The sequence below is a fragment of the Canis lupus genome, chromosome 6 (assembly GCF_003254725.2).
Source record: "Canis lupus dingo isolate Sandy chromosome 6, ASM325472v2, whole genome shotgun sequence".
Taxonomy (NCBI): domain Eukaryota; kingdom Metazoa; phylum Chordata; class Mammalia; order Carnivora; family Canidae; genus Canis; species Canis lupus.
The window spans coordinates 54,367,993-54,395,863 of record NC_064248.1 but is presented as its reverse complement, the minus strand read 5'-3'; the positions used below and the strand labels follow the sequence as shown (position 1 = coordinate 54,395,863).

Below are 27,871 nucleotides of genomic sequence, written 5' to 3'. Positions count from 1 at the left end.
GGCCTGGGGACGCGGTCGTGCAACTCCCTGCCATGAGGCCCTTGTGTCATTTTATCCCCCTGGGGATACATCTCTGAGTGGGGTTCGTCCTGGCGCCAGGAAGAGGGCGTGTGTCTATGAGCTGCAGGGTGTGGGTGACACCAAGATGTCCACGGGCACCCCCTTCCTGGAGCCAGTGATCCACAGTCAGCCGGTCTGGACGCCCCCCACCCCAACCCGCCCCAGCAGACAATGCCGATGACATCATGGCAATTCTGGGCTTTATCTTGTCATTTAGGGTCGCCAAAGCTCTTCGTCACTCGTCTTTCATTTTCTGGTCATCCAAACCTGCAAGGAAGACAGATCAGGAAATATCATCCCATTTTCCACAGGAAGAATGTGAGGCTGGAAGGCTAAAGGATGCACAGGGTCACAGAGACAGCACGAGTCAAGGCCAGACTGGCTTCTGCAGTCTCAGCCACACCCTGTCCCGTGTGCTCAGTGACACAGGCCCTTGGCACCCCAGATTTAACACTAGCCGCATCAACCATTTCCTAGAAACCTCCAAGCCCCCGGTGACATCCCGGCACCAGGGCTGGATTAGAGTCCTCCCGAGGTGAGGCTGGCAGCAGAGAGACCCTGGCCCCAGTGCCCATGGCACACTTGGCTTGCTATGCGTAGGTGACACTGCTATTACCATCCAACCGATAGGGAAACCGAGGCCGAGAGTTTCATTCAATGCTTCGAATCTTACCACAGTTGGTGGAGCCGACTCAAATTTTGAGTCTCCGTGTTAACAGCCCAAGTTCTGAAACCCTGAACCGTACTGCTCCCCTCTCCCTGCCCCATGCGAATGCAATTGTGCAGCCTGCGTGGACTCTTACACGTGTCCGAACCCACCTGCCTCTTAATTCATCCCCTGGTGCTCCATCCCCTTTCTCTGCTCCCATTCTCTTTCTCCCCCTTATCTCAGGGCCTCCTTCTCTTACCTTCTCTCTCTTGGGATGACCTGGAAACTCAAAATTCTTCCCTTTAAATCATGCGAACAGTCCATGTTGTGCAACAAGTGGTTTCGGGCGACTGGTGCTGAGCTCTGTACTAGATGCCGGGGAAGTGGCAGTGAATAAAACGTACGAGAACCCCTGACTTCATGACATGCTCATGCTAGCCAAGAAACAAACACAAACAAATGTCCAAGGTAAAGTCAGAAGGGATAAGGCTGTGAGGAAAACAGGGCTAGGGGAGGTGGGATGGAGGAGGGATGGGGGCTGCTCTTTGAGTTGTAGGATCAAGGAAGTTCTCCCTGAAGAAAAGGCGCCTGGGCAGAGACCAGAGTCCAGTGAGGAGGGAGTCCTGCCCCTGTCCCACAGCAGAATGTCCCAGTGACAGGAGTGAGCTGGACATTTTCACCAGGTTTAGCAAAAATGATAATATAAAGAAGTAAAAGAAAAATTGAGCACCTATTAAATTTAAATTTCAGATAAACAAGTAATTTGAGACATAGTTAGACTTAAAAAATAATTCATTGTGTACCTGAAATTTAAATTTAACTGAGAATCCTGTATTTTTTTCTGGCAACCTAGACACATGTGGTTAAGGAGCAGCAAGACCAACGTGGCCAAGGTGGGGGGGACAAGAAGATTGGGTGACACAAGGACGGGGGAACTTGCAGAGGGAAGGGCTACTGACATCTCAGAAGCCATCTAGAATTGCTTCCAGTTCTCCCAGCGGAATTTTCTCTGGGCCGTCCAAGAAAGAAACATGTCCCATGAGTTGTGAATGAGGACACACCACTGGAGGAATTCATCTAGTCTGGGTCATAAAGACGGTTGTGTCTGCGACATCTCTTCTCCAAACAAGGTGAAGCTCTAGGAAATCCCCTGGCATTGACTTGAACTTGGGTCTTTTATCCAGGAAAGGAGCTGGATCCCGAGCAGTCGGACTGATGGAGCCGTTGTGGGATGTGAACTTCGAGCCCAGGGACTAAGCTGTAGAAGGTGGAGGGGTTGGGGGTGTGGGGGCATCTCCTCTCATGGTGGGGCAAGGTGGGTGGTAGAGCCAGAGATCAGCAAGGACTTTGGGCTCCAGGATTCCTGGAGACTGTGACCAGCTGGGGAGGCAGTGGGATCAAGCATCTGCCATTGGCTGTGGTGGTTTATTTGGGTTTCTAAGCTGGAGGGAAACCATGGTGACTGATCTGAGCTGTAAGCACTAAGGTTGAAATAGAAATCACCCTCTGAGATGAAAATGTAAACAATCCACAGAGTCTCCTCCTGGCTGACTCTGGGATCTAGAGAAAAGCAAGAAAAACCAGAGGAGACATTTTAGGGAAACTTTCCACTATAACCCCAAACACCTACTTCATGGGTCACCTCAAGGATTAGATGAGGAAATGTGTGGGAAGCGCTGTGCCTGGTGCATAGGACATATATGTTCAATGTACCTTCTCCATTCTACCCTCCCCTTCCCAAGTCTTGGCACCTGGATGGACCTTGAGTGCCTCAGGGAAATAAAAAAGAAGCAATAATGTCAGATCCTGGGCAGCCTGAAGCTCAGCGCTGCAACCGGACCTCCTCCCTTTCTGTAAGTAGAGACCCCGTGGGATTCAATGCCGGCGCCCAGCAGCTGGCCAATGCGTGTTCCTGAGTGTGTTGCATGGAAGTAAGTGGCCTCACCCCCAAGGTTCTCCTGGAGTTTGATTTCTCACACTCAAACCAACAGAGAAAAGGAAGTTAGGGGAGCCTGAGTGGGGCTTCAGAGAATTAGGAACAAGCTCTTCCCTGCCCACCCCTGTCCCCGGCTGTTGCCTCATAGCCTACTGAAACGCGGGCCAGGGAAGCAGCCAGCGCCCAGTACAGCAGCTGCCTTATAAGGACATTCGCCAGGCCTGCCAGGTGTGTCATCCCTGGGCCCGCAAGGAGACCAGTGACGTCCCCTGTGAGTCAAGGCTGGGTGGGTGAAGTGGCCCCAGAAAGCCTCATGGGTGGCAAGTGAGAGTTTTCCCTCCCTCCTTCCATGTTTCCATATGTTTTAGATTATTATCTCATTTACCTTTGCAACTGGAGAAACAGAGAAAGGATTTTTTGATTACAAGAAGTACTCATAAGCTATTGCTTCAGGAACAAAAGAAAGACTCGCTGCTGGGTTTTTGTTGTTGTTGTTTTTTGGCAAGAGTGTGGGGGGAGAGGACATGAAGAACATGTAGTTCTGTGGAGAGATCCCCTTGAGAATGAACACAGGGCAGCCCCTGCAAGGCAAAGCGATATCCCGATATCCGTAGTGAGGGAGAGCCAGCCTCAACCTGGGGGGGCGGGGGCTGCAGGTACCCCCCGCTTCCTCCTGTTGCCTCCCAACAAAGACAAGCCAGGGATGGTCGGGGAGCCCTGGGGAGACAGTGGGCCTTCTGAATTATATGCAGGCAGAGGAAGAGGTTGTGGGCCTGCCCAGAGGTGGCGTGGAGTTGTACTTAAGACAGAAGGTTTTGAAATCATACAGATCTGGGTGTGAATCCTGACTGTGCTGCTTTCACTGGGTGAACCTGAGCAAGTTAATTAGTCTTTGTAAGTCTTGACTGCCCCCTGTGTGAAATAGTTGTTCATTTAACAAATACCTACGTAGCACTTTCCAATGCTTTCCTTGCATCAACTCATCGAATTTTCATAACCAACCTAGAAAGCAGACTCTACCCTTCTCCCCCTTTTATAGGTGAGGAAAGTGACTTGCCCACGGTCACGCAGCTGGTCATTGGCACAACCAAAATTCAACCCCAGATTTGACCACCACCAGGGCCCGTGCCCCTAAGTGCTAAGCTTTGCTGCTGAGAGTTTATAATTGTGCACCCTTCACCTGCTAGGAGGATTAAGTGGCCCAGGGCGCTAAAAGCTCTTACCATCATGCCCAGTGCGTGGTTAATGTTCAATGAACATGACCTGTCATTACCCATTATCTAAGGGGTGAAAGATTACCTAGAAGCAGATCCTGAGAAAAAGGTGCTAGTGCAAGTGATTAGAAAGGTCAGCCCTTGGAAGAAACTGGTGCGAGAGTGGGGGAAGCAAGCAGGGAGCTGGAGAGAGCCAAGGCTGCGAGATTTCAGAAGTGTCCCAAGGGCGTGACTTGTGAGCTTGTCTCTATTGAGGTGGTGCTGAGTGTTCCACTCACTAAGTCTGAGTCCCCGGCTAATGGGTACCCCGAGGAAATGGAAACAGCAAGGCCCTTCTGGGCTCCGGGCTTGTAGGCAAAACCATCTAATCATCGGCCCACAGCCTTCCAAAGGGAGTTGCAGGTATGGGACTATTCGAAGAAACACATCAGAAGGCAGGTGCCCCCACCAATGCAGCTGAGCCCGAGGCTGGATTGAATTTCACCATCTCCCCCATCTCGTCTCCCACTCCCGGATTCCCCTCACTCTCTGCCTGCACTTGTGCTGGTCTGGATGCCCTGCTTGCTGAGGTGACATAGACTTTTAACCCTGGAGGGTCTGGACCCCCGGTTACCAAGCCCTTATCAGGTGTGGTTGCTATCTTGCCCATCTACAACGAGAGCTGGGCACCGAGACATACCCCACAGGACCCCCTGAGTTCCAAACCTGTTCCTCCCCATCCCCACGATGCAGCAGCAGTCCTACCTCCTCATGACGATCAGAGGCAATCACTCTGCCTTGTTGGGTATATGCATTGTCCCCATTTCTGCCACCATGGCAACTCTATTCACAGACCCATGATGTCAGCACTGGGGTGATTGAGAGCAGGCCGCTCGATATCTAAGTGTCAAATCATCCTGTTTCCCTGGTTGTTGAGTCTGATTCTATAGTAGATTCTCTGCTGGGCACTCAGGTATAACAATTTCTACACTTCAGGCCCCCTCTGTATACTCTTCTGTATGACCTCAACCCTGATCTTCTGGTCTTGCTCCTTCCAGGGCCTGACCGGGCAGCCAAACCACTTACCATAGCTCAGGACTCACAGTATAGTCGTACCTAAAGCCATTTGTCTCTCTTCACAAACTGGATGACAAGGTACTCTTCTCCTGTGTCACCTCACCCCTGATCTTCTGGCCTTGTTCCTTCCAGGGCCCTGACCAGGCAGCCAAACCACTTACCACCTTCTCTTTGCAGAGTTCCCTGATTGGAGCTGTGACACTAATGCATTCTAGTCTCGGCTCACGCCAGGGTATCTAGTGAAGCCCTTCATGAACTGGCCTGGATTTTCTGTTTCTCGTCTGCCAAGAGGCACCGATGCAGTGGGAAAAGGTGATATATGAGTCTGGTCAAATTAATCAGTTGGCTCCCTCATACCCTCTGGACCTGCTCCCTCATACCCTCTGGACCTGCTCAGGCCCAGTCCTGGATGTGCCATGATCACTGTAAGATAGATAAGGCTGGACCACCCCAACCTCATGTCGGCCTATGATACACAGCTCTAGATGCAAAGCTATTTGGTGACTTCTGGCAAGATGTTCAGTCTCTCCCCATGTTCAGAAGCCTACCAACACTTGCCTTTCAGAAAGTTCAGACTTTTTTGCTGCAGACAGCATGCCCCTGCTCCAGAACTCAGAGATCCACACTGCAACTGTCCAAATACAACTTGTCAGATACTCATGGTACTCCTATTTGTCACAGATACCTCCTGCCCAGGGGATTTTTTCCAGTTTATGGAGCCCAGGTGGCAAGGCTACATGTGCCACAACCTGGACAAGAGCCCTCTCTCATTCTGGGACCAAGTCAAAATTGCCAGCTGTTTGAGTCCTCGGATAAATGGGATGGAGCTGCATTCCCAGCCCTAGCGGGACTTTGAGAGTTGAGGGCATCAGCCTGTTCTGAACACTAATATCTTGGAAATGGATGGCACTGTCTCTTGTAATGTTAGAATGAGCAACAGAGCTGGCTGGCACAGAACCCTAGGGAAAATCAGGAGGGGGAGAGGGAGTGTGGGAGACTAAGAATCCTGGGACAGATGCCACTCTCTACAGGCTCTGAGTTGTCACGGTGGTGAGTCAAAACCAATTTAAGACTCACTCTTCAGCTCACTTAGTGAACCAAACTCAACACTTTCCAGTATGGCCACTCAGTTTGCTATGCCAGTCTAAACTTGGGAGCGTAGGGAATCCAGTACTTCTGCTTCCCATGCCATGGCCCCAACCCAGGCAAATTGTGTTTCTGCGCACTCCAGTTCCTTATGGTCAGAGCAACCAGCCTCCATGTGTGTGGTGTCCCTGCCCCTGGGTTCACTCTGTGACTTTTGCACAATCCCAACTAGCCCTCTACTTCCCCTCGCTCTGTTTCTTCATCCTTTGCACAGCCCCAAGGAAGCATATTATGTGGAGGAAAAGAAAACACACCCTTTAAGTATTCACGCTTTCTTTGAAATGAGGCATGTCTGCCAGCTGCCCAAGGTTTCTGGCTGGGGGTCGGGCAGGTTAGGCTTGTCCGATGACTGGTCCACCAGGCAAGTGTGTTTGGCCCTCGCCTAACAGAGAAGTTATTTTCGGCAAACGTTATGGGGGATTTACTCTCATCCAGGATGATCCATTTTCCCACTATTTCAGTTGTCTTCCCAGAGCCCTTCTACTCTGGTCCAAATCACACTCGGGGAAATTAACTGTTCACTGTCGTTATCATCAGTTGTGTCCCCAGTTATATTAGAGGCTACCCGAGGAGGCCAGAGGCCATGATGTTACTTCTCTTGGAGCCCCCGAGTGCCCGGGCCTGGGTTGCATCCTGGGAGGCCCTTGGTGAAGTGAAGTGAATCCAGGAATGCAGCACCCTGGGACCCGCACGCCTCCTCCTTACAAACAGGCCTCCTCCCACTCCCCACCCCCCCAGTAGCATGTCCAATCACCCAGCCCACTGATGGCAGAACTAGGATCATTGCACAAGGAAGTGAGGAGACACAGAACAGTGACTGGCCAAGGGCATGGCCTTTGCCAGACCCCATGTGAACTTGAGCAAGCTACCATGTCTCTGTTTCCTTTTCTATAAGACAGATGGCTAGGAGGCCACGGCTCAGGGCTGATTAGAAGAACAAGTAGGCGGATGGATGGAAAGTTCATGGCACAAGGCCTGGAGTGGAATGAGTGCTCAAGGAACATTTATCAAGAGGAGAAATTTAACTTCAAAAGAAAACCATAGAAACTCAATGAAGTATTTGGCACTTCTAAGCATGTAGCACAGTTTTGTGAAATAGCTTGACATTTCCAATTTAACTCTACCCAGAATGCAGTCGGGAATGGGGTCTTTGGGCTCCGTGAGCACAAGACAGTTCCCCTCTGAGAGAAGGACCCACCCAGCTCTGAACCTTGTCCGGGCTACACTGACACTGAAATGTGCCTCGACCACACAGTGACCTGCACACAGCTGGCGGCCAGGAATGGAGACGTGCAGTTATGCAACCAGAGGCAGGATGGAGAAGTGGGCTCCACCACGTTGCGAAGGAAGGGCAGCAAAGTTCACAAGAGCAAAGCTCTTCCCTGTTGACAAACGCTGTCCTGCCGTGACCTTGCTTGCTGCAGGTTGGTGGGAGGTGAGGGGTCTCGGTGCCCGGAGCCCTTCCCACACCCACACCTGGCCTGGGCTGTGTCCCCTCAGCTTCTCTGTTGAGTTCTTCATTATGTTTATGCCACCTCCATGCATTCTCGTCCTCATCCTCCTGCCTGTCATGGTGAGCTTCTCCTGTTTCCAGAACCTCAGCAACAGGCGCATCCTTATTCTCTTCCATCGTCGTTGGTGTTTTTATCATATAGGCACCATGCACCTGTTTGTTCGTTTGTTGGGTGCTTTACGGTATGATTCCATTAACCCAGAGTTCGAGGGCTCGCCCCTGGCCGGATCTGCTCGGGGCTTGTATCTGGGTGGCACGCTGTGGGCAGCGGCCTAGCTGACGAGTCACATCCGAAGCACTTCACATGTATGAACTCCTATTTTACCTTCCAAACAACTTTAGCAGCTTGCATTCGATCATTATCCTCATGTCACAGCTGCAGAAAGCAGTGCGGAGAGGCAAAGTGGGCCGCCCAAGGATCCCCAGCAGGCAAGGAGCGGAGCCAAGATGTGAGAGAGCAGCTCCTGCCTCCAGCACCCACGTTCATACCACGGCAGCGCGCTGCCTTGGCGAAACAAAACAAAACACACACACAGAACGTGGAAAATGATCGTTCCAGGAGGCCTTTAGGGGTAGTTACTAGGTACTAGACAAGGGATAGAAATCGGAAAGGGATGGGGGCGGCGAGGGGTCCTAGGGTTCCGGCAGTGGTCCACTCACGACCTGGGTGGTGGTCACACGGGAGATTGTTTGGCAGTTGGTTGAACTACAGGGGTCCCTCATGCAATGCCTATTATGGAAGAGTAGAGCGTGAGGGCACCAAGCCTTGTGACTGCGCCTACATTATTAGGGGTTGACTTCTCAGCCTCCTCCGTTCCATAGTGCTGTGGGGTCCCTTGCTGCGTGCTGTGGAGACTCCGCACCATGAAGCCTTCGGAGGGGAAATTACCTCCTGAGCCCTAAAGGAGCCAGAGTGCCTGAAAGGGCTCATGTTGTCTAAGTAACTGCCATCCTGGGCTCCCTAATCCCTGGGTCCAGGCCCTGAAAGTAGGGGCAAGGGCTTCTTCTAAACTTCCACAGGGGATCTGAGAGGTCCCTCGGAATTCTTCCAGAAAAATGTACCAGGAGGCCCAGGGCCATGCCAGTCTGGGAGGAAAGGGCAGGGCCTCCAGTCCTCCATGCTCTCATCTTGTCTGACCTGTGACCTCCCAGTGCCTTGAACCTCACCTCCACACCATCTGAGGCCCAGACAGGGACAGCAAACTCAGATCTCTGCCTCCTCAGAGCCCTCTGACTGGTGACAAAAAGCCATCGTCCACTTCTGCCCAGAATGCGGTTCTACCTTTTTCATGGGATTTTCAAGTGGTAAAGCACGAGTCTGCAGTGGGTGGAATCCTACCACGTTACTGTGTTCTTTTCATTGCTCCTCACTCCTTGTGGGGGGCCCCCACGGTGTCATACCTCCTGGGAGGAATGACTCGTGGCTTTGGGGAGAGTCTGTCTCTACCGCGCTTCAGGGTTCTGGCACTGGCATGCTGATGATGACTCCAGAATTCCCCTTCCCTCCCCGAAACAGCCCTTAAAGTCCAGCTTGCCTCCCAGCTCCCCCTCATGGTTCCATCCCTGTAAACTCAGCAGTCAGCAGAGTCCTGTCTCCTCCCCACCCCCTCACTCCCCAGCCAGCTCAGCCTCTCCCAGGACACTCACTCCCACATCAGCATCCCGCAGGCCTCCCTGCTGACCGTCTAACACTCCCCATCTTTCTAATACTCACTAAACACTAACATCTCCAGAGCATCTATGACACGGCGGACACAATGTCATTATCTCATTGAATTCCCATTAAATATAGCTCCTGGCACATGAGAGGGGTTCCATAAGTATTTCTGGACTGGATGCATCCTCACAACAATCTTTCGTGGGAGATTTTATTAATCTCTCATTGCATAGATGAGAAAAGTTAGGCTCAGGGATATTAAATAACCAGCCCAAGTTTAGACACAAGTTAAACACAGTGACAAGTTTAGAGCTGGGATTCCAAAGCAGATCTATTTCTAGAACTTATGTGTTCACCGCATTGGTTTATTGCAATTTATTGGTTCACTCAAAAAATATTAATCCAGTATCTACTATGTGCCAGGAACTATTCTAGGTACAGGGGATACAGCAGAAAATAAAATAGACAAAACCTCTGACTTCTAGAGTTTACATTCTAATGAGGGAGACAGGCAATAGCTGTGATAAACATTTATCGTATGAGATTAACAGGGGTAAGAGCTAATGAAAAATAAAGAAGGGAAGGAAAGAGTAGGGGTATCATTTTAGATGGGGTGAGCAGGAAATCTTTACAGAGAAGGGGATAGGTGAATAAAGACCCAAAAGTAGTGAGGGAGACAAGTCCTCAGAAATGCAAAAGAGCAGTAACACGTGCAAAGGCCCTGAGGCAGGAGGGTTCTGGGTGAGTTCTGGCAACACTGAGGAGGTCAATGTGGTTACAGCAGAGTCACTGAGGGAAAGAGGACTGGGAGCTCGGAGACTAGCAGGGCCAGTTCACACTGGGCCTTACGACATGGTACAGAGTGATATGACCACCGAGTGCCATGGAACTCACTGGAGGTTGTGAACAGAGGCATGCCATGTTCTGATGTGGCTTTTAATAGGATTAAGAAGATTACTCTCGCTATTGGTGGAGACTTGAGAAAAAGCAAGACAAACTCGTCAGCAAGGAGACCAGCTAGAAGGCTGTGGCAAAAATCCAGATAAGAGTTACAGTGGCTTGGATTGGGCTGGTAGCAGTGGAGCTGGTAGGAGCTGGTAGATTCGGGATATGGTTTTAAGATGGTGCCAACAGGATTCCAGACCCCTCTACCCAGCCGCAAGTCCCCTGGCACCTCAGACACATCATGCCTGAAACTGAACTCATTTTCCTCCCCCAGGAAATTTTCATCCCTCCCGTACTTTTATCTGTGTTTATCCTACTCCCATCTAGATAGTTGCCCAAGCCAGATACCTGCACATCACCCTGATTCCTCTCTCACGTTCACCTCCCACACCCAGTCGGCCACTTGTCCTGTCCGGTCTACTCTCTCCTTCTTCGTCCCAGCCTCCTCTGCCTTCACGCAGAACCACATCCCTCTGGCCTGGACTCTGTCAAGTTTCCATCCTCCCATGCGGTCTCAGCCAACTCCACACCGTACCAGATGGATCTTTATGGGAAGCAGACCACATCCATTTAAAACTCTCCAAACACTCTGTGTTGCCTGTTGAATAAAGTCCCAATCCACTGGGCCAAAGCTGTCTAAAGGAAATATAATGCAGGCCAGTTATGTAGCTTGGAATTTTCTAGTAGCCACGGCCTTAAAAGTAAAAAGGAACAGATGGCATTCATGATAAATATGTGAATCATGCAATGCATTTAAAATACTATTTTAACATGTAATCAGCATACAAAATATTAATGAGGTATTTTCTATTCTTTTTTCATGAAGTCTTTGAAATCCAGTATGTAGTATATACGCACATCTCACCGCGGACCAGCCGCATGTCAAGGGCTCATGTCAGTGGCAATGAGCGGGCACCACGTTGGGCGATGCGGCTCTAGCTGGACAGCTGAAGCCCCTTTCTTCCTGGCTTTTCCTACCTGCCCTGCAGTCTCATCGCTGCCTGCCTTCCACCCCCCCACAACTTGATCCCCATGCCGGCAGAGCTCGATTCCTTGGAGTGCCCGGGGCATGGCACACCTGACTCCTGCCCTTGCGTGGAAGCTCAGCAGTGCTTGCGCGGGCTCCACAGATCTGCCCTGCACATCTTTCCCACTCATCATTCGGGGTCGCCCCATTGGGGCCTGACGTTCTCCACGGTGGGAGCACCCACACCATGGAATCAAGGTTCTGGGGAGGGCTGGAGAACCGTTGGTTAAACAGGCAGCGGCACATCACTGCACCCAACACTCCCCTTACAGTGGTCCTTGCTCAACCCTGGTTCAGCCGTAACTTCTCCTCGTTCCTGGTCTGTGTCTGTGTGCACCCCTTCTAGACTTCCAGTTCAGGAAAATAGAGCCTACTTTTCTGCACGCAGTTCTTGGTGTATGATAGAATTCCTCCCTCCTCCTTTGGTTTCTGGTTCCCTGAACATCCTATCGTAATAGCTAGTGTACAGAAGAAGCCATAAAGAGAAAAAAATTAAAATATAAGCTTAGAAATGAGACCTTTCTGGGTTCGAATCGCACCTCCTCTACTCACTGGTGGTATGGGCTCAGGCAACATGCCTAACCCTAATGAACATTGGTTTACCTTCCTGAAAACAGGTTGGAAAACATACTCAACCACCAGATTAGTGAGATGATGAAATCACATAACTTGTTTAGTCCAGGGAGTAGCATATACCAAAAACCCATAAAGCTTTGGATATTATTTCACCCTTCAGGATTTATTTATCATCTGTATAAAGTAGTTGCTGAAAACCTTTTTGTTAGAGTGAATGCTGAAGGAGATTTCAGAAGTTCTTCAATCCCCATTCACAGGGTGTATGAGTCAGAATTCCAGCTGGAGACAGGTGGCACACACACTCAGAGGGCTGACTAAGGAGACTTTATTGAAGGACAGTTTACAAAGGTCTGAGCAGGCTTATGCCTATTGCCGCCTCCAGGACTGACGGTGTGACGAAGAGGGCATCTCCCAGTGAGAACTGTGGCTGCAGGAAAGGTCACACAGTGGGAGCTGCATGTAGCCTTCTCTAAATGGATCTAGCAGCCTTCAAACCATTGTGGAGGAGGTTGGATGGATAACCCACCTCACTTTCCTTCAGTTCTTCTGGAGGACTTCCCACCACTGCTTCCTCTTAACCAAGCCCAACTGCAAGCCCAAGGGCCAGGAGCCTTTGGCAGCCTCTTGGACAATGAATCTGATGGAGAAGGTGTCAGATGGGCTGGAGGCCCAAAAGGAGACTTGAGAACAGAGTCTTCGAGTGGCTCTGAACCACATCAACCTACAGGTGTCCAGGCTTGCTAACACACCAGAGATGATAATCATCCATATCGGGCAGAATTTCCTTGATTCGGGCCTTGAAGGATAACATCAGATAACAAGCATTTATATGGGCTGAGTTTGATTATTTTATCTACGAGTCTGTTCTCTCAAACATAAGAAAGCTGATTTCATCCCATAACCCTTCCACTTTGTTGGCATCCATTCATTCTTAGATGTGGGAAGTTCTTTCCAACAACCGACTTAAAAGATTCCCACAACAACAGAAATACTTTGTATCTTAACTTAGCTGGATGGTACTGGAGGAGAAATAGCAATCATGGGAACAGAGAGTAGAGGCATTCTCTTCAGGGATATGAGCACAGCCTCATCAGAGCAGCTATGAGCAAATGAAACAGAAAAGAAAATTCAGTGTGTGGAGCAGGAGAAGAACTGGTATATATGTAATCTTCATTAAGCCACTTCTGTAGTATTTTTACCTATATCATCACCAAGGTTCTTTTAATTTTTTTCCTATGGTCCTCTTCTTTAGCCTTCTAATCAGCCTCTAAAAATAACCTAACAAATATCCTACTGATTCTAGAACTGTTAAAATGCTGGATTGATCATTTTTCCTGTTGGTGTATTCCTGGAAAAAATTTATGTTTTCCTTGGGAAAACCTGGAAGGAGGCTGTAATAATTTCCTGGCTTTATTCTGAAACCTATTTGTCTCTTACTCTGGTAAGGATGGTTAGGACCAGGAGATCAGTTTCACTTTCCTATCTATTCTAAAGTATGCTGTTCTGAGTCTTCTGTCCCGCACTAACAATTTCTAGAAGTACTGGCTAGAGCCCATTCCACAAAAAAGAGGTGGGGAAGAGGAAAGGCAGGCAGCAAGGGATCTAGATCTAAGCAATATTTTGATTGGTCGAGTAGAGTGTAAGTCCCCGGGAGGGCAGGGACCACCCATGTCCCTGGTGTCTAGCCTGGCACCTGGTACAAAGCAAGTGCCCATTAAGAATGACTCAGTGAAAAAAAAAAAAAAAAGAATGACTCAGTGAATAAATGCACAGTGCATGCTAAACACTTTCAGGTAGGTGATAGTGGAGATCTGATTTTTCACACGGGAAAATGGAAAGCCCAATGACATTTATGTCAGCAGTGTTGCAGGCCTCAACCCCAGGATTATGGCTTCTAGAGCAGTGCACCCACTACTTCCCATCCAAGGTGTTGCCTCCTTCATGAAACCACTTTGCTTTGCCTTGGCTATCCCCTGCCCAAAGTTCAGCTTTTCAGTAATGAGCCTGGACTATAGGAGCTGGCATGATCAAGAGTTCCTCTTCCCAGAGTTAATTATGCTATGTGTGCTGCTGTCTCTCTCTTGTTGACCTTGCCCCATGGATCTTCTCCCTCCTGATCTTAAAATCTGCAGCCATTTGGGGGCAATTCGGAGCATGTCCCAGAGACTGCTCTTGGAGTAAACTATTGTTGAGATATTAGAAACTTCGGCTGCCCCAGAGCCACCACCTACCAGCAGTGGTCTCTGTGACCCGGTGTCTTGGCAGTTCCTGGGGCATCCCTGGTCTGAGCGGAAGCCTGGTTAGTTTCCGGCTGCCTTAGGGTACCAAGTCAAGCTGTTACCTGCTTCCAAACAGTTTCCCTTTCCTCCCTCCAACTTGTCACCATGGGCTCCTAGACACCCCTGGCCTAAACGCCCTAGTGAAATGGTGAGGACAGTGCCTTGTCTGAGTTGCCCTCCACCCCACAACCCCCAAGATCAGCGCTTCACTGTCCAGGCTTTCTCCCTCCCGGCAGCCAGACTGACCAGCTCTGGGACCTCTGCTGCCTCTGCCTGTTCTGGTTCCCTTCTCTGCGATAGAGGCAGCCCGGGGGCTGGCAAAGCTGAGAGGCATGCCTTCATCTTTCTGCAGGTCCTTCTCCCCCATTTATAGGTGCCACTTTCACAAAGCCTTGACTCCTGTGTGTTGGCCTTGGGACGGTGCCACATTTAAGCACAGGACAATAGCCAAAATGTAATTTAAAAGGAATTTCATCTCTGCTTGTCCCTTCCACAAGTCATCACGGACAGGAGACATAGAGAGGGACTCTGAAACATAATGAATATTCTTTTCTGTCTCATTTGCTCATAGCTGCTCTGATGGGCTGTGCTCATATCGCTGAAGAGAACTCCTCTGCTCCCTGTCCCCATGACTGCTCTTTCTCCTCCAGCCCCATTCTCCTCCTTCCTTACGGTTTTATTGCACAGCTTACCTTGGCTTTCCTCCCAGCAGTAAGGAATCTTACTTCTTTGGAAGTGAGGAGTGGGGAGTGCTCAGGGGTACAGCAATTAAAGAGCTCTCTTTAGAGTACAGCTTTGGGGGGGGGTAGCAAACAGAAGTATCGGACCTATAGCCTAGACATTTTCCAGAATAGGCATAGCTTCATGATTTCGTTATTAGATACCAACATTAGAAGCACATTTCTAATTGATCCTTATGACGTGTAAGGTGCCCTCATCAAATGTTACCATCCCAGCTGGTAACTACCCCTGCAAGCCTCTGTAAAGCAACACCTCTGCTCAAGTGCAGATCAGGAACTGGGCTGAGATGAGTTCTAGTTGAACAACTTTATCTGGTAGAGGCAGGGAAGACTGAGACTACATCATGGCTCTACCTGGTGTGCAAGAGCCTATTTACCCATTCTTTCACTTGTTCACTCATTCATTCATTCATTCATTCATTCAACTGACCAACCAAGATTTTCTGTGCAGGCATTATTAGTCTAGCTCTCTACTAGATATGGTAGAGGCAGAGATGCATAAACCTCAGCCTTCACCTCCAAAGAGCTCACTTTATGTTGGAGAGACACATATGTGACCTCATCAGCTGTAACACAGCTGGGTGGTGTTACAGCAGACACAGAAATGGGAGACCGCGGGGCCACTGGAACAGAGTAACTATGTCTGACATGGGTCAGGATATCTCAGTCTAGGAAGGCTTCCCAGAGGCAATATTTGTGCCAGGTCAAAAAAGAAAAGCAGAAATGTTTCAGATGAAGAATGGAGCACAGGCATTTTGAGCAGAAGGCACAGAATGTGGCGCCGTGGTGGCATGAAAGGGGATGCTACCTTGGGGAAGAATGAAAAGCTCAGAAGGCATGTGGCACAGTAGTAAGAGAGGATACTGGGAAATACATGAGGGCCAGAATGCAAAGGACCTTGGCCATTTAAATATTTTGGAAGAATATAGAAAAAAGTTTAAATTTAGCATACTCCCCATCATTAATTAAAAGTTACAAAAGTAAGATATGAGGGGAATTTCCTCTCTGCCCATCCAAAATAACCTCACTGAGGAAACCTCTGCCAAGACTAGAAATTGTTCCTTCTTTTTCCAAAATTTAAACAGGGATTTTTAAATAAATATTTAAATCACATTAAAAAAATAATAAAGTATTCTAGAAGTAATTATCTGCAATTTTTTTTTCCAGTTAGTAACAGAGATATTTTTACAGGTCAATTTATACAGAACTATCTTGTTATTTTAAACAGGCAATGAGGAACTCACAAGGACTCTAAATTTGAAGGTGAGTGAATCAGATCTCTTTTATGTGGAGGCTGGACGAGAGAGAAAAGACCAGGGAGTCAACTCTGGAAGGTAAGGGTAAGAATTCCATTGGAAAGGCCACAAGAATGAGATTTAAGAGCAATTTCTAGGTTAAAATCAGCAGTATTCAGGGACCAGTGATAGACATGCCAAGCAGAGGATCTGGTGAAGGTTCATTTTGTTGTGCATAATAGAAGCTACTCAGAGTAGCTACAGAAGAAACATTTGGAAGGAAAGATGGAAGAGTGGAACTACAATGTGGCCTGAGGATGTTTGAAATCAGAACTAGAAATCTCTCAGGAGTCAAGATCACGGACTACTCTTTCTAGAGCCTTGGTCTTTCATTCCAACCTCTCTCTGAAGGCCCACCTCGTTGTCCTCTGTCTGCTTTGTGTACTGTGGCTCCTTTAGCTGTACTAGGAGGCTCTACAGAGCAGGCTCCAGTATAGATAGATCGTGTGTGTGTGTGTGTGTGTGTGTGTGTTCAAAATTCCCTGGGCAATTTCAACACAGAGCAAAGGTGAGAAACCTCTAGTTGGCATGTGTTCACTGTCTTGAGACACCATTCCCAAGTTCCCAGGAGAGGATGTGATTGGTCCAGACGGGTCAGGGTCAGGGGTTGCTCTGGTCCAGTCAGCTGCATGCATCGCGGAGCACCATGCAGAACAAACTCGGTGGTAGCCCGGCCTCGAGGACATGGTAGTGGAAGGGGAGGGAGGGAGTGGCCTGAGACAACAGGATTTTGTGGTTCCACACAGCACAGGCAAATCAGGTTTTGTGTTTACCTCTTGCTCTGTCCCCTAGAGACACAGCCCTGGCCTGAGTGAAAAAAATGAGTACTCTGTGTCACTGGCAGCGGTCCCATCACACCCCTCTCTGCCTAAAAGGGCAAAGGGAGCTACTGAGTCCCTGGGCGTCCGTCGCAGGCCTGCCGGGTCCCTCCAGCACAGGGAGCCAGCACCCCCTGAAGCTGCCCCAGTCTCCAGCCACTTAAGCAAGTGGGGATGGCAAAAAGCACGCCTCCTGGGAAGTAGAAGCAGAGGCAAACAGCTGTAAAATGATACTTCATTGGAGTCAGCTTCTTGTTTGTCAGAATGAGTAAGTGGGAGTGAATTGTGCCTTCATAGTTCCATCCCGGTTTGGGGGAGGAAGAGGACCGAGAAAGAACTGACCAGAGGAATCTGATTCCTCCAGGAGGAGGCCACTTAATGTGTCTTCCCCTATATTTACCTGCGGTTGTTAGGCTTCTCCTCCCACTCACCTCAGCCACTCTCCTTAAATGGAGAATTCCTCACATAGGGCTTCCACCAGAGGAAGGGAAGTTTGGCGACATTTGAAGGGACTTAGCCCAACCACAAGAGATTTCTGTTTCCTGTTCCTCCAACTCAAAGTCATATTATTCTGGGGAGAACGGCGGCCTTAATATAGCTGCAAACCTCAAGAACAGCCCAGTGGTGGGTTTGAAGCCAGCAACCTCTTTGTGTTTCTGTTTTGCTAGGGTCTTATCTTCCCTTTTAATATCCTACCACCCTTTCAACACTCTTTCCACGCTTCGCCCACTCCGTAATTTATGGATGTGTTTTTGAATGATTTTCTTCAGTTTTGTTTTCACACCTCTGGAAAAGATAAGGGAGTTCGTTGTTACGCCAAGACAGAAAATTTACTTCAGACTCAAAAGACCTTATGGCAAGTTCCAGATCTGCCACTTACTGGTTTTGTAAACCTCAGGCAAATGACTTGGTTTTCCTCCCCCATTCTCCTATGGCTGTGTTTATATTTCTGTTATTCTGTGTATCACATCTCTGTATCCTAGGAGATTTTAAACTTCTTAAAGCTAAGCTTTTATCTGACAACCACAATGCCTAGCATAGTGCCTGGCACATAGCAGATATCCAAAAAATATTAAAATTTAACCTCTCAGAGCATACCAAATCAAATAAGGCAATTCATGTGATTTACAAACTGTAAAGAAAAATACGTGTCTCAAAGCTGTCACAAAACCATTACAAAAATTTGTATTGTTTTTTAAAAATATATATGGTCTATTAAATTAATGTTACTTTGTATTTGGAATGTTTAGGGTAAGGGATTTGAGGGGAAAGACTAAGATTTCTCATTCGCAAGGATTTTACTAATCACATGACTTAATCTGTTTCTAGCCTAAGCCTCTGTTCTCCCCTGTGGTGTTTTTTCACTCAATCATATAGTTTAATGGTTGATATATTTGGTTTAAAGGATGATAGCTCTAAACCAGGGTTTCTAAACCTCTGTACTATTGACATTTTGAGCCAGATCCTTCTTTGTTGGGTGGGGTGGGGGGGCTGTCCTGCATATTGTAGGATATTTAGCAGCATCTCTTCCAGTCTCTACCCATTAGATACCAATATCACTTCCTCCCAGTTGTAAGAATCCAAAATGTCTCTAGACATTGTCAAATATCAAATGGAATGAGGTTGGGGGCAAAATTGCTCTCCTTCCCTTCTCTGTGAGCACTACTGCTCTGAAGTTTTGACTTGGGCTTTTTTTCTCTTTCATCTTCTATTATTAAGTTTCTCAGTATTTTAAATGCATAAGCTCAGGTTACTTAAGCTCTGAGTCCTACTCAAAGCATTTTTTGCTGACTCGGGTTTGAAGATATGCAAGTCCTTCAACACATCTGATTAGTCAGAGAAAATTTCCCAGCTCTTGCCAGAGGAATTCCCTCTTTCTGCTTTACCCTTCCATTCTCAGGGTTGGTACTCCCTTTGTATCTATCCTTTACTCCAAGACTTCAAAGATCAAGCCTACAATTCTATCCTCATTTCTTCTATGGAGCAGGCAGGCTTCTCACCCTTCGGCCTCTGAAGGCCTGACTTCTCAGAGTTCCCCAAGTAGACACATAATTGTGACCCCTCTGTGAGCCTCATTGTACTTAGAGACCCTAGGTCTGTCACATATACACATTTTGGCATGGTCCTTTCATATTACGACAAGGCACAAGTCTCTCTTAAGTGAACTACACCCATGTTCCTACTTACACAGGTACTTTTGCTCTTTCTCTCCTTTCCTCTGCATTTGGTGTCTCCATGGACTTACTCCAATTCACAGGCCATGACTTAACTTTGCTAACCCTTTGATAACTGGAGCTAATGACAGTCCTCTCACTGCAGATGAGATGCCTACTTTCTGCCCCTTCCCTGCTTACTTACCTTCTTTTGAAGAGCCCGGAAGTTCATGCTCTTGTTTGACATTTATTTTCTCCAACATGCAAAATCTGTTATTAATAGTCTCCACTTGTTTGCCTCTGAACTTGGAAAGCATGGATTTACCAAGTACAGATGCTACCCACTTCTGTGCACACCTGTGATTCTGGCCCTCCACAAATGCCTCTCTCCTTGCTAGAAAGGATACTGTCCCATCAATGGAAAATGCCCCCTATCATGCACACTGCTTCCCTATCTCCTTGAGAAACCACATTTAGAATGGGACTTGCTGTCATCTGATTGCCTTATGGTCATGTTGGATGCTCAGTGTCTTATATGTAACACTTCTACTTGCTTTTGGAAAGAGAGTTTGCTAACTCAAAATTGCTACCTTAATAAAGTAGTATGACTAGCTACTCTTTAAGATAATATTATGAAGATATTGTGAGTTGACATGTTAGAAGACAGGAGAGTAGTTAATTAGGAGCCCATCTGAAGAGGAAATTTGGAAAGGCTGTTTAATGTGTCCAAAATGTTTTAAAATAATTCTCTCCACATTGACAACCACCAGCACTCTGAGTCCCAACTTAGTGCCTACTATATATCATTTAAACCTTGGTGAGGTTTTATTGGAGATAAATATTAGTATACCTGTCTAACAAATGAGGAAAATGAAACTCCGAGGTGTTGTGTGAACTTGACCAAAGGCACACAGTAAAGTAGCAAATTTGAGATCCAGTCCAAAGCCAGATAAAGTGAGATGCTTAATATTACCATAAAGAACAGAGATTTTGACAAAACTCTGAAGCACAGTAAGATCTTGTCCAATGCCAATAATTATGAAAAACACCCACAAGTATAAAAAACACCCACAAGATTAGTGATCAGAAGACCTGGATTTTAATCTGCACTGGACTAACTTTCTAGCAGAATGACCATGGACAAACAAAATTACCATGGCTGAGCATCAATTTTCTCATCAAAAATAGAGATTAAGGGTTTTTGTAAATAATTATATTAACTACTGTTTTACAAAATGGTAGTTTGACCATAAGCATTTCCCAGGAGTCTCATCATTCAATGGTGGGAAGAACCTGGCTTCACTACTCAAGTCGAGTTAGACAGCCATTGCCAAGGCTGTATGAAGGTAATGGTGTTCTCTTTCCCATAACATCAGCGATGACACAGGGAGAGTGACCATGTCAGGCCACGGGGGAGCCTCTCTAGTAGGCTGACCACATTTGGAACACAGACAGGGCCTCTTCTGAGTAACCACAAGGAAAGGACAAACAGACTCTGAGGCACTCCTCCAAGTGGCTGGCCAGCGCCCATGGGCTTCAGAGCACTGTGGTTAACCCTAGAGTCTGTCAGGAGGGAAAAGTCCCAGCTCTTCAGCTAGTTGCTTCCACAAAAGTAAACCAAAATGAGTCATATAAAGATGGAGAAACCAGCAGAGACAGCCTTCCATGTAAGGATCACCAGAAAGAATCAAAGCTGGAGACAGGAGAATTCAAAGGACCTGGGCGGCTGATGTTCCCTCTCAGTGAGTCACTGTGTAAGACACATGGCAGGATGTGAGCTTGTGTGTGTGCATGTTCACGTTCATGTGCAATGAAGGAACTTTGTGTGTTCTTCTACCCTCCCCCCCCTTGGTTGGTTTGCCAGCTACTGTCCTACATCATTTTTGTGGATTGGAAACTTATACAATATTATTATTAGAGGGAGAACTTGGTTCTTTTTGATATTACAAAATTGCTCTTTGAAAAGTTTGGATCAATTCAATTTTCATTCTCACAAATAGAGTATAAGAGGATCAGTTTATTTCACCAATGCCAACTTTGTAATAGTATTATTTTCCCCACATATATGTTTTTTAAGATTTATTTTATCTATCTGACAGAGAGAGAGAGCACGGGGTGGGGGGAGGGAGAGGGAGAGAGAAACACAAGCAGACTCTGTGCAAAGTATGGAGCCCGAAGCAGTGCTCGATCCCATGACCCTGAGATCAGACCTGGGCCAAAACCAAGTGTCGGAAGCCATCCAGGCACCCCTCCATCTATATTTTTAAAGTCACACCTACTTGTAGGTCTTACTTTAAATTACTTTCATATAGTGTATAGCATTATGAAACATCTCCTTCTCCCCCTCCTTACTCTGTTCCACTTTCTATGGTAACCAACTTCAGCCAACCGGATTTTAGTGCTTCTGATGGTTGCCATAAAATACTAAATAATATGCTTATATCTCGGTTTCTTGATTTATCCACTTTCTAGTGTTTTTTGACTGCTGCACATGAGGATTTGTGCTAACTTATCCTCACTATATAATTGAGGAAATTGTCCCTCTACTCTCTCCTCCTCACCCCTTCCCCCCCTCCACTTCCTTCACCTCTTGTCTTCTGTCATTACTGCCCCATTCCTTTTATATACTTATTAGGTTTGCAATAGTCATTTTATTTTATTTTATTTTTAAATATTTTATTTATTTATTCATGAGAAACAGAGAGATAGAGAGGTAGAGACATAGGCAGAGGGAGAAGCAGACTCCATTTAGGGAGCCGGACGTGGGACTCAATCCAGGATCACGCCTTGGGTTGAAGGTGGTGTTAAACCTCTGAGCCACCCAGGCTGCCTAATAGTCATATTCTATTCTGAAACCAAAGTTAAGCCTTTCATACTTTTTCTAAAAATTTATTCTAAATTTTGAAAATCAATAAGCAGTTTTTATCACTGTAAATAAAAATTATTTACTGAAGAACCAAGGAAGGAAATAATCCTAAGCTACTCAAAAGAGAATGTTCAAAAGTCAAAATCAAGTAAGTCTTCTTTTCTGACCCTAATCAGTTTCTCACAACTATACCTTAATTTAGGTTGCTTCTCATTTGGATCAGGATTTTACTTCTGATTTTTGTTTTTTTCTGAGGTTTCTACTTGCTTTTCTTTTATAAACTAATTAACAGAAGAAACATATATCCTCACTACCATATCATTAAGAATATCCAGTTTCTTAAACATACCAATTTTGAATGGCCTAGTTTTATCTGATTGTCTTCTAGGTATGTTCTAGTTGCTCTCATGTGGATTTTTTTTTTATTTTAATTACACCCTTAAGTTATTTCTAATATTTCTTGGATCCCATGACTTTCTTTTTCTTGGATTCCTCTTTCATCTTATTGGAGAACACACAAATAATCTTTCTTTCTTTTTTAAGATTTATTTATTTATTTTAGAGGGAGGAGGGGATGAGAGAGGGAGAGAGAATCTTGAGTGGACTCCACACTGAGCACAGAGCCTGACAAAGGGCTTAATCTCACCACCCTGGATCATGACCTGAGCTGAAGGCAGACAGTGCATAAATGTTTGAATCTTTGCCTATAGGCATTCTGAGAATTAAAAATCAATTGTGGGCAGCCCAGGTGGCTCAGTGGTTTAGCGCCGCCTTCAGCCCAGGTTGTGATCCAGGAGACCCGGGATCAAGTCCCACATCAGGCTTCCTGCATGGAGCCTGCTTCTCCCTCTGCCTGTGTCTCTGCCTTCTCTCTCTCTCTCTTTGTCTTTCATGAGTAAATAAATAAAATCTTAAAAATAAATTAATAAAAATCAATTGTTAGTTTTTGTAACATTGTAATTGTGTAAATATTAACTGAAAGATTCAGTAGTATGGTTCTGAAAAACTCTTTATGTGCCCTGATATTTGGTAAAGTTCGGTTGAATTGATAATTCTAGATTTAAAAAATCACATTCCTTCAGCACTCAAAGGCATTGTTCCACTAGGTTACTCTTCTGGCATCCAAAGTTACTGACAACAAGACCATGGACATGTTAATTCTTATTCTTTTATGGTACTCTATCTTTACTCCCTGGAAACATTGAAAATCTCCTGTTTGCATTTCATGTTCTAAATTTTATCACAACATGTATGGGTTCTTTTAAAATTTTTTGTTTGCTCAATCCTCAACAACTCCTTCTAATTTGAAAACTCTTTGCTTTTATTTTAATAATTTTTCCCCTTGGGATGCCTGAGTGGCTCAGCAGTTGAGCATCTGCCTTTGGCTCAGGGTGTGATTCCGGAGTTCTGGGATTGAGTCCCACATTGGGCTCCCCGCAAGGGGCCTGCTTCTCCTTCTGCCTGTGTCTCTGCCTCTGTGTGTCTCATAAATAAATAAATTAAATTAAATTAAAAATAATAATTTTTCCCCTTCATGTTCTTTGTTCTTTCTGGAATTCCTACCAGATAAGTGTTAGACATCTTGACTTGATCCTACATGTCTTTTAACTTATCCCTCATATTTTTCATCACTGTCTTTTTGGTCTATATTCTGGAATACTTCCTCAACTTTACTTTTTAGCCCTTCTATTGAAGTGTTTAGTTTTCATAAACTCTGGCTGTCTTTGGTATATCCACTCACATTTACAAGTATATGTTAAAAGGTAGAGCATATGGACTTGCACGGCTCACTGTAGATATAGGGGTAGAAATCAGGCTGACTGCATGCCCCCTCCTCAGGGCCAACACAAGGACAGCCTCACTCTGGAGGGGCCAGCCTCACTCAAAGAGCCCTAGACCTCCTCCCAGGCCAACTGTTAAATTCCCCTAAAGAGCACAGTCATCTCTGAAGGTGACCAGTACACGGCTGGTGACTCTGCACCCATGGCAGGGAAGTGGTGGGAGTGAGGGTGGGCAACCGGCTCAGCTGCTGCACAAATCACCCTGCACATGGTCATCCTGAGAGCCAGCCTGCACTCCATTCCTATTTAACCAATCTGTCAACTCAGGGCTTGACATCCCTTCCGGATCCCCCAGGGAGACGGCTCTCCTTCCAGGAGTCCAACTCTCTCACAGTACCATCCTTTCAAGCATCCTGGCTTCCCCTTCTGTGGTTTATTTGACAATTCAATCCCATTTGCTTTCCATTTTCTGGAAAACCATCAAAAACTCTGCTGACATGCCTACCTGCTGCTCTGTGTGCCACTGAATTTATCCCCTTGTACACATCTTTCAATAGGTGTCTGAGTGGGAGGGAAAGATCTAGATGGGCCCACTTCACTTGGAACTAAAACCTGGAGTAGTACTATTAAACATTGTAAACTTCATCTGGGAGGCAAATATACATATCATCTTCCACTTGCCTTTCTACAACTTTTAGTGGGGTTGAGTTGTTCTCATATCTGATCGGTCATTTAAACTTGTTCTATGAAGAGCCTGTTTACACAATGAGTGGTTCTAGACATCATTCAGGCCCAGCAGATGTTCTGCTTCAGCTCCTTACCCGGACCCAACTTTAGGTTGCCAAGACACGCTGCTGTGCTGCTCATGAGCCTTTAACCTTTGTGAGTAGTAATTCATTGTTCTTTATGAATTATTAATCCCCAAAGTAGAGCTATTAATTAAAAGAGCTGGACATTCTCCTTTCTCAATTTTTCTTCCTGTTCCTTTTTTCCTGACGTTGTTGAGAAATTAAGGGCGAAGAGAAAAGGATGCACCACATCGTGATATTCTCTCCTGAAGGCAGGTTTCCATCTTGTCACCTCCCTGAATCCTGACTCTCTGTTCTCGGTGTTGTTCTATGAAGGACTTGAGGTTGGAGCCACTTCTGCTTGCCCATAAAAGTCCTCTGGAACATGCCAGGCTGGCACTCCTGCCCTGTATGCCACTTCCCAGCAGGACATCAGTGTGAGATGGAAGGCTCTGTGAGTGGCACCATTCCTGCAGCTGAGGTTCACAGTGACAGACACCAATGTCCACTTTTGTCAGTAACCCAGCCCTCACCTTGGTTTATATCAGCTGAACTCTCTCTACCCCCTACAGCTTAGAATCATGATGGTATTTAATTTCAATAACTCTCTGAACGAAGTTCTTTATTTGGGGAAAGCATCGAACCCCTTCTGAAAAGAAAAAGTCATGATAATCCTGAGAAAACTTGAAATGATGGATGTGTCTCTTAGGATTTTTATTTTTAAGTAAGACCAGGAATTTTAATACACTTATGCAGCATACTGGGAAGATCTGGGGACTTCAGAACCTACATTCTCCCTCCAAGCCTGGCAGGGGGCCGCAGGAGTGTGAGTCTGTCTATGGCAGAAAGCCCATACCTCAAGGCATTGAAAATGATCTTCCTCCCACTTATCTCATGGGTACACAAACTTCTGAATTTAGGAGAGAGAAAGAGGAGCCAGAGGGAATGGCCTTTAATGAAGGTCGAGTGGTAGTTTCTCTCAAAACTTCTAGCAAGGCTTCAATTTTATCTTCAATCATACTGTGACAAGAAGAAATCCTACCTAAGGAGACTCAAAGAATGGGAGTCAGACAGGAAAAATCCCACTTCCTTCCAGGGATCCTCAGTTGCAACCCACAAAGGCAAAGGGCTTTGCACACAGTAGGTGTTTGTATCTGTCTACTGGGGCCACCATAACAGAATCCACAGGCCAGGGGCGCTTAAACAGCAGACATGCATTTTCTCACAGCTCTTGAAGGCTCATGGGAGGCTCAGAGTCCAAGATCACGGTGCTGGCAGAGGTGGGTTTGGGTGAGGACTCTCTTTTTGGCTTACAGAACTTCGTCTTCCTCTTCTGTCTTTCTCTTCTAAGGACACTAGTCCTCTCTGATTTGTGCCTCACCTTCCTGACCTCTTTTGACCTTAACTACTTTCTTAAAAGTCCTATCTCCAAATAAAGTCACATTGGGGGTTAGGGCTTCAACATACGGATTTGGGGAAGGACGCAATTTGGCCCGTGACAGTATTGAAGAAACACTTATGGTTAACTAATTAATAATGCGTTATCTAACTGCTTTCCTGGATATGTGGGGACTCTCATATACTCCACAGAGGCTGTAAGAAGAAGAAATGATCCTTGTCCACATCCTTTTTGTTCTTCCTCAAGATAATGCCGCTGCCAATATGATTGCACCACTAAGGTCATTGGGCAAGTTCTGATAACGTTTCTGGGAGATGGAAACATCCACATGTCCATGACCAGCCAATACCTCATCCCCACTCCACCCCCACATGGAGGCCTGGCCCCCTCTGTCTGTCTCTGTTCTTATGTCTCTCTAGCCCAGGGAGTGCAGAGAACCTGAGATCTGTATTTGTTACTAGGGTGAAACGGAGGCCCCACCTCAGTGGGGCAAGTTCTAATGATATGTTCTAGTTCAGTGTCTCCAACGCTGTGCTTTGGGGCCAGGGAGTGGGGGTAGGCAGGGGAGTAAGTGGGTACTGTGCACAGCCCACAGAAATAGCAGTACTGTGCTTCCTATTTGCTATCATGTGCTCTCTCTCACTCTCTCTCTCACTCTCTCCCCTCAGAGAAGAGGTATCTTTGGCAAGGAGAACATGGGCATTCCAAGGCCTTAGCCAAAATGCCATCAAAATCTAGTCCATGTCTTTAATAAAGACTGAGTTTATTCTTCCAGAAGTCTGCATGGTCTCCCTAATGAAGTGTCATGTGAACATAAGGAGACTCTGGTTCCAAGCTAGAAATGTGTTTGCTCACTGCCCGAGCACCGAACTGAAGGACTGGTGCGCTACATGAGGAGCCAGAGCTATACAGTGTGGTCCGCCCCAAGCACATGTGACCCAGACTGGTTTCTCAAGGGGCTCATCTCCTCTCACTGGCCCATGGGCCATCCAGGCCATCTGAGCTGTGTTCAGAACTGTCCTGGTACTCTCCGGACTCCTAGGGCATCACGGCTCCACCTTGTTCTCATTTCACTGTCCTGCCTCACATGTTTCTTTCCTCCCTAAATCCTTTGATTCTCAAAATTATCCTTAACACATTTACAGCCTGCAAAGTGTTTTCACATGTCATCATTGAATTCTCACAAGTACCATGTGTGGTGACAAGACTCATTCATTCATTCATTCACTCATCCACTCATTCAGCAAGCACTAATGGAGGGCTTAGCACTGTGCCAGGTACTGGGATACAGAGGGACTGAGGCATACTGCCCACACTTGAGGAGCTCAGAGACCCCTAAGGAAGAGACAATGTCACTGTCACCACTCGGTATGATAGCTTACATGAGAGGAGGAGGGAGCCTTGAGACAGCCTGTTTTGGTGGACTAGGGTGGTTTCTGGAGGAAGAATATGAATCTCAGTAGAGGCAGGGCAAAAATGGGGTCAAAGGAATACTAGGCAAGGGAGAAAACCATTCAAATTATAAAAGAGAAAGTCTTGCCCATTTGTGGCACTCTGAGTAGGTGAGCATGGTGAGAGGTAGAGCATGAAGTTGGGGAGGGAAAATGGGCAGGAAATGAGTCAAGAGAGGAACTAGGACTTGTGAAGGAGCTTAGATTTTTGCCCATTGGAAATAAATAGGTGATCACTAAGGGTGTTAAGTACAGAGGCCCAAGAGCTTGGCAATTCAGAAAGAGCAATCATGCAGGAGGACACGGGAGTTACGGGTGAGATAGACTCGGGCACTGCATCGGCCCCGGAGGGAGGCGCGGTGATTTCAACCCAGAGCAGTGGCAATGAGGATAGAGAGCAGGATTGGATTCCAGAAACATTTAAGAGGGCTGTATGGAGCTTGTGACTGAATGTGGGAGGTAAAGGAGAAGCTAGGGCAAACATCTAGCTTTGTTTTGGGGCGCAAGGGTAGATGACAGTGT

At 46.7% G+C, this 27,871-nt stretch overlaps 1 long non-coding RNA gene across 5 annotated transcripts in view; it reads right to left on the bottom strand.

Annotated features, from left to right (window-relative positions):
- Nucleotides 1-243: 243 nt before the first annotated feature.
- LOC112640828 (uncharacterized) overlaps nucleotides 244-27,871 on the bottom strand; it is a 58,070-nt gene continuing 30,442 nt past the window's right edge. For all 5 annotated transcript variants that reach the window (XR_007411475.1, XR_007411476.1, XR_007411473.1 and 2 more), the window contains 3 exons: nucleotides 3,031-3,226; nucleotides 969-1,143; nucleotides 244-327 (listed from right to left, as the gene is read on the bottom strand). This is a non-coding gene — a long non-coding RNA (uncharacterized LOC112640828). The remainder of the gene's footprint in view (nucleotides 328-968; nucleotides 1,144-3,030; nucleotides 3,227-27,871) is intronic.